At 41.3% G+C, this 11,689-nt stretch overlaps 1 pseudogene; it reads right to left on the bottom strand.

Annotated features, from left to right (window-relative positions):
* Positions 1-11,431: 11,431 nt before the first annotated feature.
* LOC104386258 overlaps positions 11,432-11,689 on the bottom strand; it is a 5,136-nt pseudogene continuing 4,878 nt past the window's right edge.

Here is an 11,689-nt window from a genome sequence, read left to right as displayed (position 1 = left end):
TTTGGCCATGCTGACAGCTACTTTTCGTAGCCTGTTTAGACCAGCTGTGTGTGATGTACTCAAATGCAGCTGATATTTCAACTCCTAATAGAAAAGCAAAGTCTCTGAAAGTCCTCACCAGGCAAACTGCTTTGCAGGAGCACCCAAGGCTTTAGCTGGAGGCCATAAAACCTGTTTCTCAATAATCTAAATGGCCACCAAAAAAAATAGAGTCAATTCTTATACAATCACATCTAAATTGGTCTGAGGTTGAGCAGGACCTGATGTGTCAGGAGACACTCCTCCTACACTCCTTTTTTGTTTGTTTTCAAGGAATTTCTCAACATGCAAGTATTAATTTCTGCAGTCTGTCACTTGTTTACTTGTTTTTGGGTGGCATGGGACATCTTCAGTGTTGTGTACATGCACTCTAGCACCTGTATATGTCAAATATATGAAAATCATAACTTCAGAGTGTGTATCTTTATTGAGGTTATGTGGTCATAATGCTCCCAAAATTCCACTTTCTGCTAACATTTTCTGTGCATCAGATTTCATTGCATGGCCCTTTTATTGCCTTGGACATCCAGGAGGTTTCAGTGCTAGAATCCATATATTGGGGTAACTCTCTGTATAGAAATCATCCTAGGTGACATGTACAAGATTCTGATGAAACTCCTGCATGTACTGAAGATCTTATGACTGAGGATGTCAGCAGATACTCTGTTCTGTACATTCCCTCTCACTCCACCCATAGCACTTTTGTTCATCTCTTCCTGACTTTATTGCATAGGGCATTGCTGGGGCAAAATTCAGCAGTGGGCCCAAGTCCTGGCTCTGGCACAACACACGTTCTTCAGCTTCACTAACTTCAATGCTCCAATTTGAATAATAGCAAATGAGTTCGACTGCATGCATGTAGGAACCATAGTGAATGTAAGTTGTTGCAACCTGGCTGAAACTGTGAAGCCACAGTGTCTATTTTTGTGTTTTGCCAGAGACAGAAAGAAGGAAATACTGGTCTTTGACTTCAATAAGGGCAAGTTGCTTCTCATTTCAAGGGAACCAGAGTTACATTTAAAGCACTTCTAAAAACCTGCTTTGGGATCTGAATACCTAAATAATTTATAGGAGGAAGAGCTAATGTGTGACACTGAATATGTCTGGTGGCTTGCAGTAGGTGCCTCTGTGGTTACCCATCTCCCGGCCTGAATCAGAGGTCCTGGTAAGGATGGTCAGGGTGGGTGCACCGTGACCAGGCTCTGAAGTTTGCAGTTATAAATTGCTTGAAGACTGTCACCCCACAGCTCAGGATTTCTCCTTTGCTAGCTTCAGGTGCTGAACAGGTGGCAGCCCTTCCCCTGCAGTTCTTACAATGGCAGTGATTTTGTGCAAATGTTAGGCAAACATTGTGCAAATCTTAGGCAAATGTTTCTGGAGATACTTCATTTCTCCTGGATAACAGCACAGGGAGCCTGATAGTGTCCCCAATAAGCCATTTCCCTGCAGCTTCTTTCTCTGATCAGCTGAAAAAAAAAACCTAAAAAAAAAATATATGAGTCCTACAAAACTCCCTGACAGCACAAAGCCACTTACCATGTGCAAAATCCTTTGGGCTTAGAGCAGGCAGGAACGTGGCTCCTGCTGGGCTGGCAGTCCAGCTTCTGTGCCTTAGGTGCTTGGTGCAAACAAGAGTGACATTACTTGGGATGCATTTTCAATTTAAACCAGAATATTTTATTCTTTGTCTGGCTGGCCACAGACAATGCTGCTGCTGGAGGATTTGAAATAGTATTGGTGCTTAAGATCATTTAAATCTCAAATCACTACAGATTCCTGATATTTGATGAGATAAAGTTTATTGATGCAATGTTGAGATGTAAGAGGTCTGAGACAGAGGTTTTAAAAGGTTTTCTTGGAGCTGCCCAAGATGTTAAGGAGCACTAACAAGGGTGACATGTCCTGGCTGTTAGGGGCTCATTTTAATCCCCTATCCTCACTTCCTCAGGCTTCATGTGCTCACTTCTCACACAGGTGTCATGGACAGGGAATGTGATGTACAGGATTTTAAGTTTATGGGCTCTCTCTCTTGAGAGAGCCTGGCAAAGAGAAGGCTTCGAGGGGATCTTACTGTTGTCTTCAGCAATGAAAGGTGGCTGTAGAGGAGGCAGGTCTGGGCTCTTTTCAGTGGTGCATGGTAAAGGGCAAGAGGTGACAGCCGTCAGCTACAGCAAGGAAAATTCTGATTGCATGTAAGGAATTTTTTCTCATGCTGAGAGTGGGTTAGCACTGTAAACAGCAGAAGGAGGCTGAGGAATCTCCATCCTAGGAAATATTCAAAACCTGTCTGGACAAGGCCCTGAGCAATCTGGATTCACTTTGGCAGTAGCCTTGGTTTAGAGAGGGTTGGGACTAGAAGACCTCCACAGGTCCCTTCCAGCACAAATGAGTCTATGGTGTGTATTTTATAGTAATGTGAGAAAGCAGCCCTCTCAGAGCTTTTTACCTGTACTCTTGAGTATTAAAAGGAAGCAAAGCCACTTTGTGTTCATTTTGCAGAACCCCTTATTGTGCCACACAGTGAATTAAAACAACAGCATGACCCAGTGATGTGCTCTGCAAGGCAGGTTCAACAGCTCGCGGCTGGCAAGACACCAGCACTCGGCAACAGCAGCTTCAGCTTCCTCCTCTGCAGGGTGGGTGAGGGATCTGCTCTCACTGGGGCTGGAGTCACAAGGAGCAAAGATCTGCAGATGCCCCTTTGGCTACAGGGGCTCAAAGAGAAGTATCAGAGTCACTTCTCTCTCAGAGTCTCTTGCTGTTACTGCTGAAAAAGCCAATTAAAATACAGTGTCTGGCTAAACTTGGTATCTTCATTGCAAGAGCATGATGAGCTCTGCATTTTGTGTGTCTGTCAGTTAATGAGTTCTCTCCTTTTATATGGAAGCTCTAAAGACCGATTTTTGTTATCTTTTTCATTATTATTAAGAAAGGAAAAAAAGATAGTCTGAATGCAGTACCTCTCAGACATCCTGCCCGTGTCAAGCGCTGCCAAAGCATGTGGAGTGTGATTACATTTTCCTATTTCATTGCTGAAGTGGCTCTATAAATAACAGTGTTCAATGAAAATTGCTAGCAGAAGCACTGCTTTTTAAGCAGGAAAATGTAAAAAAAAATTCTCAATCTCAATATGCTTTTTTATTTTATTTATTTTCTGCCTAAGCCTCCCAGAAGTTGTATAGGTCCAAAAGGAGCAGATTACTGTAAGGAATTTTGAAACAGTTTTTTATACTATGATTACTGTTTCTGTTTTCCCTGGTTGTTGTCAAAGACCTGCAAAGCCAAGGACTAAAAACTAAATCCCAGTTGATACGGAGACTGATTTATTCCCTAAGCTGGAAAATCAACTCCAAATGATTTTGAGATCATGGACTGAAAGGAAATTTGTACAGCTGGACTTTCATAGCACTTGGGGCTTGAGCAAGATTCTTGACTCCAACTCTTAAACTTTTATCACACATTTGTACATTTCAGCCAGTTTTCCAAGAGTTGGACTGAGCAGCCTGCCCTGTCTAAACAGATGTCCCAGTGATAACTCTAGCTGAGAAGAGATTGCCAGGCTGCTGGCAGTGATTTGTTTCACTAGTTGATCAATGTAATGACTTTTAAAAAAACAATCTCATACAAGTTGTGCAGTATTTCCTTCTTTTATTTGTCTGGCTCTAGCTTCCAGTTCAAGAGCCCTTTAGTACCAGATATTTTCTTTCTTGAAGGTGCCCCAGTCATTGCTCCATTTTAAAAAATTATTTTTATTTATTTAAAAATGGGACAGATCGAGTAACTTTGGTATCTCTTGTAGTAAGGCATTTCTCCAGCCCTTGAATTGTTTTCATTCCGATTTTTATCTGCACTTTCTTCCTTCCTCCAAATACCTTTCCAAAAGGGGAGCTCCAGCACTATATCCAGCACTAGAAACCACCCCAGAACTCAACTTTTTGACTTTTATGAAAAAGAGGATAAACTAATTTTCTTTTTTGGTGAATGGTTTATTCTGCATCTACTCACAGACTGCTTGAAATCTGTGCACTTGAATCTTGAAAAAAAATGTTTATTGAATGCAACATATTTCATGAACACTTTCAAAAAAGTTGAATGGAATAAACCTTACTCTTTTTGGACTTTACTAAGCAATAACTTAGTTGAACTACAGTTGAGCACCAGACTTGGTTTACTTTCAAATAACTGATATTCAGCCTTAAAATGCAGGCCTCATAGATGTCAGAGAAAGTTAGTAACTTGTAATTTTTTGTTGCTCTGTTAACTCTGAACTATTTCTGCTATGAGGTAACTTCTGTGAACTTAGATAAATGAAAAGCAGACTATTTTATCTAAGTTATCCATAATCTAGCAATTATCTTGTATGAAACAGAAGAAACAAACACCTGCACTTTGATGTGAAATTAATACATATCTTTGAATTATATGTCTCCTGGGTAGGATACATTATTAAATTAAAGACTTTGGGATGCATGGAATTACCTAGTCATTGTTTTCCACTTATGACTGCTAGGGTGAGATGTCCAAATTGTATCAGGAAAAAGAAAGCTCTGTATTTCCATTGCTGAGAAGTTTGGATAGATCACTTTGAAGGCAACAGTCCTTATTCCTACCAACTCTAGCATTCATTTACACTGTTTTGACTATTAAAAGTGGATTTAGAGTAAGTGCAAATGTATCTTGCTCTGGCTTTATGGTAGGGAGAAGACTGATTAGTGTGCCTGTCAAGCCCACAAGCCCAAAAGTTTTGTCTCCTTTCCATTTATTTGCGTCTGTGTCCCACAGTAGGACTGGGGTGTCATCTCCCGAATATAAGGATAGGAACAAAGAGCAGAGTGAAGCCAAATGTCACACAAGGTGATAGTTTCTGCCAGCCCTCTGTTGAGCTCTGCGACCTGCAAACTTACGTTTCAGGGGCTATTTTTCAATAGGGATTTTTAAAGGGATAGTGTCGTGATGGAGGGCTGTATTTAGAGATGAAATAAACTGATGCAGAGTTTTCTAAAGCTCAGTGCTGTCTGTGCCCGTGGGTCTGCCCTGACACAAGGTGACTGTGATGCTCAGGTGTGCTCAGGACAATGCCCTTGCCCTCTGTACAGGTTGTCACATGCAGCCAGGGAAGGGAGCCCATTGTTCCCCAGCCAGAGTGCTGCCCTGAACAACAGCCAGTCACTCTGGGGCATTCCCACTTCCATCTCAGCTGTTAGAGGCTAAAAAACTTTGAAAAGAAGGAAGGAAGGAAGGAAGGAAGGAAGGAAGGAAGGAAGGAAGGAAGGAAGGAAGGAAGGAAGGAAGGAAGGAAGGAAGGAAGGAAGGAAGGAAGGAAGGAAGGAAGGAAGGAAGGAAGGAAGGAAGGAAGGAAGGAAGGAAGGAAGGAAGGAAGGAAGGAAGGAAGGAAGGAAGGAAGGAAGGAAGGAAGGAAGGAAGGAAGAAAGAAAGAAAGAAAGAAAGAAAGGAAGAAAGGAAGAAAGGAAGAAAGAAAGAAAGAAAGAAAGAAAGAAAGAAAGAAAGAAAGAAAGAAAGAAAGAAAGAAAGAAAGAAAGAAAGAAAGAAAGAAAGAAAGAAAGAAAGAAAGAAAGAAAGAAAGAAAGAAAGAAAGAAAGAAAGAAAGAAAGAAAGAAAAAACTTTGAAAAGAAAGAAAGAAAGAAAGAAAGAAAGAAAGAAAGAAAGAAAGAAAGAAAGAAAGAAAGAAAGAAAGAAAGAAAGAAAGAAAGAAAGAAAGAAAGAAAGAAAGAAAGAGGTGGGTGCATGTCTGCCTCCCCCACGCCCCGTGTTTCACTGTCACCATGTCATTTTGCTGTCTGTCAATGGTGAGTTTTTGGTTGTATAAGTCTGTCATGTCACGTTGGACTTAATGTTTGAAAACCAAAATTACATGAGGGACTGGAAGATCATGTGGCTATTCTTCCAGCCAAGTTTCCCTCAGATCTTTAAGCAGCTGCTTCAGAAATGCATTCTTGGGGCAGACCTTCTGGAGACTTGGAGGGATTCACAGACAAGCTCTCTAATGACTCTTCTGTGCAGTGAACTTTCTGCCCAGGAATGCACTGTCTGCCGTGAATACCAGCAGATAGAATCACTCATCAAGGGTGGTTTCTTTAAAATAAGCTGAACAGAGAGCCCACCCTTGGTTCCTCTTTCAGGGAAACATACTCGGGTGTACCCAGGCATAATCCAAACATTCTGATGAGCAACAGCAGTAACTGGTACTACTTAAAATGCACTTCCTCAAAATCTCAAAATACTTTACAGCTTTGCTGAATGAAACCTACTGGACAAATGTGATTTAGCAGACAGGGCACACCTTAGCCCTGAGACAAGCTTAGATGCATAGTAAAGCAGGGAACAAAAAATACTGTTTCTTGTCTCCAGTTTTCATGGCAGATGCTAGTCTGGGGCTTCACCTGCTAATCTTAAATGCCCAAAACAATCTCCAGTTGCTGGAACACATAAACTGCTTGATCACTTTGAGGATTTCCTTGCTCTTCCGTTTTATTTTGGTAGAAAATCTCTGTTTCTGTGCTATATTTGAAATACGTTCTTCCTAGGTATACCTAAACAAAATAATCAATAATTAATAACAAAATAATTCATAATCCATAACGAAATAATTCATAAATGAAAAGAATGTCTGCCATGGGTGCTGGAGGAGGAAGCACTGTGGTCTCTAGGGAGCAGTGCCAGAAAATGGAAATGGATCAGCTGCAGCATTCCTTTTCATAAACCTCCTTTTCTGCTCTGGATCAGGACTGGCCTGGTGTCCTTCCCTTCCTGCCTTTCCTCTGCCCAGGCCCTGTGGCCTGACTTGCCAGCACAATGGCTGCAGTCTCTTAGTGATTTTGACCTTGTGGCCCTGAGCTTGCATAGTTCAGCCTTTCCCTTGGAGTCACGGATTTGGGCAACTTGTATTGGTAACCAAATATATCTCACCTGCTAAGCATTTCAAACCTATTTACATCTTTGAAGGCTTGGTCCAAAGCTGAGCAAAGTCAGTGGAAGGACTCCCACTAGCCTCAGTGTGTTTTGGATAAGGCCCAGAGGCGAGGCTCACATTCCCTACATTTTAACATGGATTTGGATTTTCATAAGCTTTAACACTCTAGAAGGCTGCCAGTTTCACAAATCTCCATCCTATAGTGTGTGTGCTTTCAGCTCCTCAGTTTTGTTAAAATGCTTTAAAGCTAAGAGAGAAGTTAATGAATTTGTCAGGGCTGTAAGATGAACCAGTGCCATCAACAGCACAGAGACACCAGTTCACATTGAAGATATTTCCCTCTAGTGCGTGATTGTTTGTATCTAAGAAATATGAATGTATGTAAAAACAGGCTCAATTGTAACATGAGGCACATTAGAAGCTGTGTACAGCAGTAGGGTGCTATTGGAGTGTCCATCTCCACAAAAGAAAGTTCTAAACGTGTCTCTCTTCATTTTCACACTTGCTTACTCAGTAGGGGCATAATAAATGTTTAATTCATAGCAGAGCAGGTTATTAGAATAGCACTGAAATTTCTAATCCAAACTAAGGCTTATTAGCTCAATCAGGTCTGACCCTGTCCTAGCTAAAATCAAAGCAAAACTGTATTATGAACAGAACCAAATCCCTTTGGCTCTCTGGAAAGAAGAATAAGTACTAATGATGCCTGAAATCAGTAAAGTGACATCCATTTACAGGGTCACTGTCTGGCTCCTGGAGTGTTGTTTTTTTTTGCTATGACTGTCTCAGAGGAGTATTATTTTTGCATTAATTGCTTTGTAGAACAGGAAATAGTTTTGACCTGTGGTGATGATTAATTTCTGAATATAGCCATAAAACTATTTAGTAAAGGAAGGAAACGATTTTTAAAAGAATTGAAAACAATTTTGTAAAAGTAAAGAATCCCAACCCTCCAACTTCTTAAAACATTCAATAAGAAAATGGATCTACACAAAACACTTAACTAGCTCCCTTAAATGTCCCCTTTGATTTTATCATCTTGGATGGATGGCCTGTGTCAACAAATCCTGTAGCAGTTATTTTTACCTGCAATGAAGGAAAAATTCCAGTCACATTAGAAGGCTATGAAAAATTTACATTCATTTTGAAAAGTATTATCATATGTGGTGTACTGCTTTGTCTGTCTGTTGAAATAATTGCTCTGCCAAAGGTAATTTCACAAAGCAAACTCCAGTCTGATAATACTAGGACAAAAAGACCAGCCCAAAACCTGTTAAGTCTATCTCACTGCTACCTCCATTTGCACTTGGCTCCTGTAGGAAAAAGATCTATTTTAATCTGCTTTGCAGCACGTTTGGAAAAAAGGAGAAACCAGCATTACTGTGAACTCTGGTCTTCTGCACCTGTTGGTATTATCGTTTTCCATGGTACAGCTGCCAAGGCATATGGAAGCTGTAATTCCTTTGTGCAAAGAGACTCCTTATCACCATCTTTTCTGTGAAGTAAATTCAGGCTAACAGCGGACAGGAGAAATGTCACATGAATGCTTATTGTGTATCAGTATTCTGCTGCAGCAATTTCAGGCACCTGCAGTTTATCAAGTTAGACATGAGAACAACTGACACTGTGGGAATAACAATGTTCTAGACATTTGGGGGGCAGCAATATTTTTTTTTTTTTCTGCACTTTATTTTAGGGAGCTTGGTGTTCAGCTTGAAAGTTTGTAGAATAATCTCTTAAGAACTTGTAACATTTCCTAGTAGAGTATGGGCATAAAACTAAGAAAAATTTGACCTCTGACACCTTGGTTTCTTTTTCACTTGGTAACCTGAACTTTTTTTTTTTTATTATTATTTTTTTCTGAAGTGGAGCTGAAACTTGCCAGGCTTATTTTAATGATTTGAAAATACGTTGTCCATTAGTCAACTCCTCCCTATTGTCACACACATTACTAAAGAAAATGAAGATATAAAGACCTTTGTAGGCAACAAATTACAGAATAGAACACTACTATATACTTAGCCTGACATGTCTGAAGGACAAAGAACTCAAAAAATAACAACACTGGCAACCTGTAATAATGAATAAAAACCCACCAAAGACATTCAAGAGTTCAGGACACTTTTCCTAACAGCCTTTTCTTCCTGGGTTACTGTCACCCTGTGCTGCCTTTGCTTGCAGCAGCTGGGGAGACCCAAGGTAGGTCTGGGTGTTTCTTGCCCGTCTCTACCTTGAGAACTCAGCAGTTACCCACAGAAACTCTTCATTGTGATCTGTGAAATCTCGTTGCTTCCTTGTGACCATGTCATGATAGACTATGGAAGTATAACAGAGGAGTACCAAGCTCTCAGAGGTCCTCTAGCAAGGCTGTACTGCTGGAGTTTTACTCATCAGTGCCAATCATTCCATGTTCTTGCACAGAGGTGCTATGAAAGGCCTTGGGCATTTCAGCAGGCTACTTAGCTTTCTTGAGAAACGGTATTTCCTGTTGATCTTATTTTGAAGAAAATGTAGAAATGTTAACTTTATGGCGTGAAAAGCAGCTCTCAAAGCTTAAGGAGGAAAGAAAACCCTCCCTGGATTTGCACTTGGGTCATGACAGGATGGAGACCTTTTCCTTTCAAACCTGCCTGGTTTCTCAGCATCTCTTAATCAGAGCAAGCTGCATGTGCTGAATAGTCTTCAGCTACATTTTACAAGTCTCTTTTAGGGTCTCCTTATTTTTTTCCCAAAGGCCTAAATCAAATAAAATCTGTTTCAGAGTTGTACTCTTTTCCTTCTGATACAGATTACTTCTAACACCGTCTTCTGAATCTCCAGGCTCATAAAGGTAGATAGTATTTAGCTGCTTAGTACTTGGCTGGTTAGCAGCTTTTTTCTCCCATTTGTCCAATATGTTGAGAGCATTTTGGTTCAAGTGAGCATGCATCACTGGCCCTTGAGCACAGACAATGCAGTTATCACGCTCGAGTAGCATTGGCTGAATAAGTTGTTCAATGGCTTTTTGTTTTAATATTGACATGCCCGTTTACTTGTGCAGCTTACCAGCAAGAAACCTGCTTCATTGTATGCACTGGTTCAGTGATGTGACAGCATTAAGCAAGCCTTCAAATGGCCAGCCTCCAGAGTTGGTCCCAGCAGCTGTACAGCATTACTTGGTGATACAGTTTTCGTGTTCCCAGTGGCTCCAACCCTGGATGCAAAGCTACTGCTGTTTGCTGGAATTTTGCTCACTGAAGCTGAGATGTCTTTGCAGTGCAACCCTCCCTCAGACCCAGGTCCCTTGGCAGTCAGGGGGAGGTACAGGTACATCCAGAGTGCACTGACCCTGTCTCAGGGGTTGACTGTAGCAGGACGTGGTGGTCAGTGTCTGTCTCTCCACAGGGCCTGCCATGTAAAGCTGGTGGAGGGGTCTGACCTCACAGTGTAATGCAACTTAGTTATCTGTATCTGTCTTTTCACTTGAATGGGCTTTGACCTCTTTAGCATATGCAATAAGAAGGGAAAAAGGAAATTACTTTTTTATCTGGATTTTTTTTTTTTTTTCCCCTGCTAGCTGGTCTTGTTTGATTATAATTATGTCTGCAGTGCTCCTTGCTCCTAATGACCAAGCTGACAGCACTTCACTTACATTCTTCCTCCAGCAAAGGCTCCATCTAAAAGCCTCACCAAACCAACTCTTCAGACTACACAGTGAGCCAGAGCAGGGCATTGACACATTCAGGGCCAGAGTGTTTTCTTTTTAAAATAATCCTGATTTATGGGTATCTTTCTCAGAGGGTGCAAAACTGAATCTCTTGAATACGATGATCACTTACAGAATGGTTGATGGAGTCTCCATCTCCAGCTGAACTGGATGAGACTCCCTAAACTGTTTCTTTTTCTGGCAGATTTTTAAAATCCATCTGGCCTTACCAATGTAGCCTGTGCATGACTCGCTGCTATTGTTTACCTTAAGATACATACAAACACCTTCCTGCCTTAACTGGGTAGAACTGTCCTATGTGACCATTGCTACATATTCAGAAGCAGTTGCTGCTAACTGATTACAGACATGTTATCTGTTTTGTCTGAGAAGGACTTGGGGGTGCTGGATGATGAGAAGCTCAAGGTGAGCTGGCAGTGTGCACTTGGAGCCCAGAGAGCTGACCATGTGTCACGATCCACGACCTATTATATCTCCTTTTTGGAGTGTATTAACTTATCAGGATTTGCTGAGAGATCCACACGTGGGTATCGCCTCACACAGAGGAGACAGGGGCTTATGCCCTGACTTTTTTGAGTGAATAACGTGCTCAGTGCTTACTAATCTTTCCAACGAAATGCACGGTTTATTGTGGGGAAAACAAAGCAATTTGGGGCAGGAGGTTCAAAAGGAGTGATTACAACACGTAAAGAGCATTCCTCCCTGCCCACCCCCCTCCCCCAGATACTGTAATACAAACTCCAGTTTGCTTTCTTTAAATTGGTTTAATCTTGAAGTGTAGTCCAATAAGACTGAAGACTAAACACTTAAGATCCTGGACCAGGTAGTAGAACACTCTCAAGCCCTCTGGATCCTGGGATTGATTTACATCGATGAGGGAACCGATTTTTGACGTGGTGAAGGAGATGTGCTCACCACCAATGACTATTTCAAGCTCCTGCCGACCGACTCTGTCTGGAGGAGGCCACAGAGCATCATCCTCCTTTGTGATTTCACTGTCGTCGATGATCCT

This window comes from Chaetura pelagica, unplaced genomic scaffold (assembly GCF_000747805.2).
Source record: "Chaetura pelagica isolate M959 unplaced genomic scaffold, ChaPel_1.0 scaffold263, whole genome shotgun sequence".
NCBI classification, from domain to species: domain Eukaryota; kingdom Metazoa; phylum Chordata; class Aves; order Apodiformes; family Apodidae; genus Chaetura; species Chaetura pelagica.
Note: the sequence above shows the minus strand (reverse complement) of the source record. Positions and strands in the feature narration are given on the sequence as shown.